The sequence below is a fragment of the Oncorhynchus clarkii genome, chromosome 6 (genome assembly GCF_045791955.1).
Source record: "Oncorhynchus clarkii lewisi isolate Uvic-CL-2024 chromosome 6, UVic_Ocla_1.0, whole genome shotgun sequence".
Lineage (NCBI taxonomy): Eukaryota > Metazoa > Chordata > Actinopteri > Salmoniformes > Salmonidae > Oncorhynchus > Oncorhynchus clarkii.
In genome coordinates, this window is record NC_092152.1 from 80689903 (window position 1) to 80697653 (window position 7751).

The 7751-nt window shown below is 40.1% G+C and overlaps 1 pseudogene; it reads right to left on the reverse strand.

The window, feature by feature from the left end:
* Positions 1–995: 995 nt before the first annotated feature.
* On the reverse strand, positions 996–5369 carry LOC139412456 (uncharacterized; annotated as a pseudogene).
* Between the last annotated feature and the right edge of the window lie 2382 nt (positions 5370–7751).

Consider the following 7751-nt stretch of genomic DNA (forward strand, 5'->3'; position numbering starts at 1 on the left):
ACGTATTTGCTTTATAACAGATAATGGCAGGGGCACACTATTTGACTTAACGGTTGGGCATCTTCATAGCCCGATATTGAAAAGCGAAAGCACTTGGAGTTAATACAGAATTTGAAAAGAACCGCCAATCATGTGTGTAAAAGTATTGATTACGTGTTACATTGTTTGGTGTATTACTAGACAGCCGTCTTAGGTGTTAAGGCACAAATCAGATAATCTTCCCCAAATCCCTGTTAAGGGCTAGTCAATCGGAAACCCCCCACATTAGTCTCATATCGGAAATATGCTGACCTGCTGTAGAATGGATGAGTTGATTTGCATATCGACAGCGAGGGTAATAGCATCTGCATCTCCGTGCGGAATAATGAGCAGTAAATTTAAAGCTCGTGGGATTAGTATATCTACCAACGAGCCATAATGAGGCAGATCTCAAATGATTCAGTGTAGGGCTAGTCCATAGGTCTACTGCTGCAGCAATTTGTTGAGGCACTCAAGTGCTGTCAAATCAAACGACTGCTGCTCTTGTTTCTCTAGTGTGAGGTGGGCATGGGCAGGTGGTGTCCCTGTTCATCTCGTTAGCCATTTGAGGGCTCACTAATACAATAAAATGAGCAGAAAGTCAAAATGTAAACTACATTGTTTTAATAGTTTCCCCAGCTACCATTTAAACAATCGAAAACTTAATTGAATTAAAACATAAATTAGTTGAAATCAAATAAAATAATTTAAAAACATTGTTACTTTGGCAAAAAACCTAAGCCAACATATTTGTGGGTTACATCTTTTGTCCAATGGAAAACAATTGCAAAAAGGCAGATAACCTATGTAGCAAATTAAGCTTAAGTATCATTTGAGGGCTCACTAATGCAATAAAGTGAGCAGAAAGTCAACAAAATTGTTTGTCTTTCACAGATGCCATTTCAAACAATCAGACACGTAATAAATTAACACAAGTTACTTGAATTATTCTCTTTAAATACATAAACACATGTTGCTTATTTGGGAGGGTTACTCCATCTTTTTTTGGCCCGAGATAGAAAATATGAACTGCAGAAGCGGCAGATGGTAGCATTTGTCAGCGTGGTTAATCGAAAAGGTTCCCTCGTTTCTTCAAGGGGAATTGAGAGAATAATTGTGCTGGGGGCTAGTCATCTCAGACATCGATCTTCTCCTCGGGAACAAATCTGCAGGGAAGAAGTGCAGAACGTTTAGCCTTCAATCCATACTAGTCAATAATACAATATCAACATTATGTAGTCGACAAGTCATTAAAACAAGTTTCTCATTAAAGAGTTTGTTAGTGACAAGTCATTCAGGGCAGCGGAGCCTCACCAGTCTTGTTAAGAAAAAAAAACTACAGGGAGAGCTAGAAAGTTCATGCCCCCTCGGGTGCTGCCATAGTTACATTAGACATTCCAATCCAAGAAGCCTAAAGGGCATCGGCCATTACACAAGTTGGAAATTGCAATTTCAACAATGAGTGGTTTGGAAGGAGTCAGAGACGGAGTTGCAAAACAATCCCTAAAAATGTTGACCTCCACTGCCAGCTAGTTGGTGGAGGGTGTGGGGTCCAAGTCTGGGTTTAAGGCTCTTTTCCAAGCTTAAGGATAAACATTCACAGCAACACCATGGGCCAGAAAAGGTTAAATATATTCTGCCACATTCAAGACAATTGGGAACTAAGGATAAAAAATAAAATAAAGTGCAGACTTGGAAATGGATGAGCATTCAAAATGTAACTCCGAGTTCCAAGTTTAGAGTGCTGACGATTCAACCTCGTTTCAAACCCCCAGTGATCTAGAAAGCACCATAAATCCAGAGAATGCAAAACTAACAGTCACATGACAATTTGCCCACAAAGACCGCTGTGCCATCTTCCTGTCCAAAAATTTATTGTATGCTGCATAAATTATGTAATATGCCAAGGAGGTATACTGTAGCTAAGGTATGTTGTGTAGTAAGCCGTTAGTAGCCCATGTGACTACCCTAACAATTTGGTCCCTCCCCTCCTCCCATATTAGCCTATTTTATGGAACTGTCAGATTATTTTGAGTTTTCATTGTCTGTTTATATGCCCCCTTTATCCTGTTTCCTGTACACCAAGTCAGAACCAAACAAAAAAAGGCCCACATTAACTAGGCAAGTCATTTAAGAATTCTTATTTTCAATGAAGGCCTAGGAACAGTGGGTTTAACTGCCTTGTTAGGGGGCAGAACAGGTTTACCTTGTCAGCTCAGGGATTCAATCTTGCAATCTTTCAGTTACTAGTCCAACGCTCGAACCACTAGCCTACCTGCCACCCCATTTCAAATTGTCAGTGGAAAAGACTTAGGCAAGTCTTCTTTTTTTTTTTTTTACTGGAAAATTAGGCCGAATTAACCATTTCGCTGCCAGACAAGACTCCACTGATAGAAAGGTGTAGCAGTGGTAAACTGTTGGGACAGCTGTATGTAGGCCCTAACAGTGTGTCACAGTGAAATGTGTTGTGTTGCATCTAAAAAATATATATATTATTTGTTTGCCCCACCAAAATGCGGACGCTAAAATCGCCACTGTATAGACCTACCTATAATTTGAGTGGCGTTGACTGTACGTTCATAAAATGTTGTCCTCGACCTCTTACACCGAAGAGATCGTGTTGGGTTATAGTTACATTTTCTCGTATTGGACCAATTCTCTTGGTTAACTTCGTTGGAACAAAGTGAAGTCAGAGGGGTTTGGTTGAGGCAACAACCACGCACATGATCAGTGACAACCTCGGCGCTATAGTCTGATGTCACAACCTGAAATTGCGCCAAATGAGGTTCACTTTTGCATCCTTGCAGGGGGTTGAATTATTTAACCTTTCTGCACTGCAGGATGGATTGTAGCCTACGTATTTCTTCTGTTTAGGCCTGGATTCAATCTATCGTTGAAATCGCGGAATATCGGCGTTGAATGGAATTAAAATGTATTTGTCATATCGTCAACCCACCCTTTATGGGATTAATTGACAAACATGAATAATTCACAATGGTAAATCAATTATTCCGTCGTTGTCTGCATTGCGCATCAGTGAAAAATAAATCAATACATAGTAAATAAGGTTATACAAACAATTACAACCCTGGAGCAGTAAACACAGAAAAACAAACATTAGTCACTAGGATGCAGTCTGGCACAAAGTACTCATGACAGACAAGCCTATACACACAGAAAACATATTTGTACAATTTAATTACAGGCAGCCCTTTTATTCTAGGCTTTATCTAAATATTCCTCAAACGGAAATACAAGGGACAAAAATAATAATAAATAATTCCTCCTCACTCAGCCACATAGTGCATATCTGGTGTGGTTTCTGGAATAAGAGCAAGCTTATATCATGGTAGAAAAGGCCAATAGAGAATTACCCTAATTTTATCCGGCATTTTTCAAGGTCACAATAGTTACATCGTCTTTCCTCTTCACCACAATACCGAAGTGTTTCACTACGCAGAGGCAATATCCTGGCTTTTAGAAAGGTCCGACATAATATCTTACGAATTCACCCTTAACTCAAACAGGCTCATGATTAATCTCTTCCACCCATCGTCTTCATATTGCATCAGTTGTTTAATAATATCCATGTCTCCCTTAAATTAGATTCGTGCAGATGTTCAGTCAAGACATTTCAGTTGCCCAGGATAGATACCACTGAAACTGCTAACTATTCTGGCAAATCCAACAGTCTATTCCAAAATGTCACCATAGACGCCATCCATCCATCTCACCTGGTTCCCAGCCCATGTCCCCAGTTATTCCAAGTATAGGTGCAAACGTGGACCTAAAAGTAACGTACTACTCGGTTATGAACATGTTCGTTTTTAAAATACCTCTTGGCACCCAACACTCCAGGACAGGTACAGCTAATAGGTTTCAGAACATATGCCGTCATTTGAAGCCGGTTCCAATGATATACTGGTTATTACTTTAAGCGTTTCTGCCAATCCAAACTGTAGGACATTTTGGAGAAACTATTGAAAACGTATAATCAAGCGGGGAAAAAGTCGTGGCCTTTCAAAAGAGGAACATCGGACTCGCCTAGAAGTTAAGTTGGTGCGTAAAACCCGTAATTTTAGATAAGATAAAATGTGATGGTCCGCATTCATAAAGTAGTTGCTTAACGTTCACTTAATTTCTTATTGTCGCTGCGTCAGGGAAGCGTACACAGACGTTTCTGCTTTAGCCTTCAGTGTGGGTATTCATCATTTTCATTCAAACCAGCATAGGGAACAGGTGAGCAGCAGGTGCTTCTAATCAGGGTTGCCCCTCATCTGCCAATTAGCTAGTGGGCATCATTAAATCAAACCAATGCATTTTAATCCTTGTCATATGAAGATGAATTAAACTTAACATACTGGTGCTCATCGGCTATAAAGATCACACAAGTTGGAAATAACAAAATTCAACAATTAGTCGTTTGGAAGGAATCAGTGGCTAACTGCAAAGCAACAACTAGCCTGCTATTCAACGGAGTGGTTGTGCGTTTACCATAAAGCTAGAGAATGCCAGACTAAAAAAATGCCAACAAAGGACCACCACGGAATCTTCCGGTTTACGTGATCAGATCACAAGGTGAATCAAAAACATATTGTATGGTGCTGCATCAATGATGTAATATGCCAGGGAGATATGTATACTGTAGATAAATACTAAGTGTATGTTGTGTATCAAACTGATAGTAGCACATATGCCTCAACCTAATAATAATTGTGTCTATTTTCACCTGTTCTGACTTGGTGGTGCACATGCAGCCTATAACCCGTTCGAGAAATGGCATCTAATGTTGTAAGAGACTTCATTCGCTCCATTGTGCTGGAAAGAACTCTACTGGGATAACTATATGTAGGCCCTAACAGTTTGTGGGAACGCTTGTCGTGGTTAGTGCAATGAATGTATTGTGGCTTTGCTTGTATGCATAAGAAAATATGGAGTTCGCACCACCAAGATTCACATAGTCGCCACTGAGCTCAGTGAAGACTGATTGGTCAGAAAAAGGCTAGGGCTTGGCTTACCTGCGTGCTCCAACTTCCGACACCTGGTAGAAGGCTGGCATCGACTCCGCTGACATTCCTTCCCATTCATAAATCCCGGGAATCGGTGCGTCTGTCTCGAAGTGGAAATTCCATCGACGCTGGTCTCGTTCAGATATTTCCTTCAGCTTCGCCTTCAACTCGCGGTTCAGCGCATCATGGTCGACGGGTCCAAATAAGTTCCGACAAACGCTTGAATGGCGACGGGGAAGAGTTGCTCTCTGTGCTACCGCGCTCTCCAAACCAGTTGGCGTCGGAACATTCGTCATGACGTCCTGCAATATGTCCAGATTGAAGAAAAAAAAAATGGATGTTACCTCTGACTTCCGATGCGATCACTGACATTTTGTGAGCGGTAGGCTATTTAAAGGCCCGAGGATGCCGACTATATTATTGTCCGGTCTTGATTATTGGTTGTCCATTTGAGTGAAAACACGCCCCTTTCACCTTTTAAATGGCGTGACTGTAGTCTAATTAGGAGTTTTTGCCGTTTGATCAGTTCATTGGGCAATTTCAGGTTAATATTGCTCAGAGAGAATATATGAAGGTTTGCAAAGCAATTCCACTTTCTTTACTTGGACTTATTATGAACACTTTGTTATTTGAGGTTGTTCTCTGTTTTCCAAGTCTACAAATAATGACTTGAATCTTTTGGATAAAAAAAATGCAACAATAAGTGGATATGATTGGCAGTTAATGAAGTCATTTTTGGTGATTATAATTCAATATATTGCTATGGAAGTGACCAACCCTCATGCTAGGGTCAAAAGCGACTATCTTTTACCTTAATTGTCCGGTTATCCCAAAAGTTAAAGAAACTCATTTTAAAATATGTCCTTCCATTTATCCCGTTAATGATTTCTTGCCCAAAAGATTCCATTTTGACAAAATGCCTTGTGTTTTATGTTCCTCTGATTTAGAATCTATACAGCATTTATTTTTTTCGTGCCGCCATCCTAGTGAACTAAGGATTGAAATTCATGAATGGTCGTGTATAAAATCTCCAGAATTTCCTATGTTCACATTTCATGATGTTAAATGGCATTATGCTTATCCTTGTAATTCCGATCATAACTATTTTATTAACATCATTATTCTCCTGGCCTAATATTATATTCACAAATGTACATGGGGTTATGGACATAATGAGGGGGGGGGGGGGGGGGGGTGGGTTCTATTTTTTATTGTTTCATTGTATTCACAAGAATGTCCCTGTATTGACGTGTAATATTGCTATTACTGGGGGCAAATGACCTTGTCAGCTCGGGGATTCGATCCAGCAACCTTTCAGATATTCAATGAAATGTATTTATAAAGACCTTTTTACATCAACCGATGTCACAAAGTGCTGTACTAAATTCAGAAGGCACTCGCACATCTGAGCAATCTTATTGGCTGGTGCCTGGCAACAGTTGAACAAGATGAAGGGAAAAGGAAACGGCACACTGCTCTTGATAGTATCAGTGATAATTAATAAGCTTATGTATCGGCCTCACGGCCTACGTCAGAGCTTTTGTGAATTTTTAACCCTAACCCTAATTTTTAAAAATTCACAAAAGCTCTGACGAAGGCCGTGAGGCTGATACGTAAACTTTTTAAATATCAGTGATACTATCAAGAGCAGTGTGCGGTGGTCAGTACATGGCCAAGATGTTCAAACGTTCATAGATGACCAGCAGGGTCAGATAATAATAATCACAGTGGTTGTAGAGGGTGCAACAGGTCAGCACCTCAGGAATAAATGTCAGTTGGCTTTTCATAGCCGATCATTAAGAGTTAGAGACAGCAGGTGCGGTAGAGATAGAGAGAAAAACAAGTCTAATTGGGTGGCTTGGTGGGGGGTATTTGGAATGGCACCAAATGAGGTTCACTTTTGCATCCTTGCAGGAAGTTTAATGACAGACTTTCTGCACTGCAGGAGTGATTGTAGCCTACGTATTTCTGCTGTTTGGGGCAGGATTCAATCTGTATCGTCGAAATCGCGGAAGATCCGCGTCATAGCTGGATTGAAATGTAAAAGGAATGAGCGGAGACGGCATTAACTGTAAACGCTGTCTATATCGGCTCAATCTTAAATTGCCTTTACATTTCAACGCAGATTATCTGCGATATTTCCGCGATACGGATTGATTCCAGCCTTTAATAAATGCGGCTGTTTTAAATGGTTTTAAACCGGGTTGGCCTTTACCTTTTAACAAAACAACTTTGCTTCGAAAATGTGTCATATCCTCAGTGGAACAGATAAACAGCTAATAGGTTTCAGAACATTATGAGTTTATTTTAAGCCTGTTCAAATGATAGACGAGGATATGCTTATCAATATACTGGTTATTACCAGTATTTATTACACTCTGTTTATTAATTACTTTAGGCGTTTCAGTCTATCCAAGCTGAAGGACAATTTGGAGAAATAATATCTATTGAAAACTTGGATGGATTCAAGCTGAAAATTGTGTGGTGTCGTGGCCAATCAAAAGGGGACCGTCAGGCTCTCCCAGAAGTTTGGTTTGTGCGTGAAAACCCGTAAATTCAGATAAGCAAAAATGTGTAATGGGTCCGCATTCAAAAACATGTCGCTTAAAGCTTACTTAATTGTTATTATTATTTTCACTGCATCAGTGTTCACGTACACAGACGTTTCTGCTTTGCAGCCTTCTTCAGTGTGTAGGTAGAAACCTTTTCCATTCTAAACAGCAT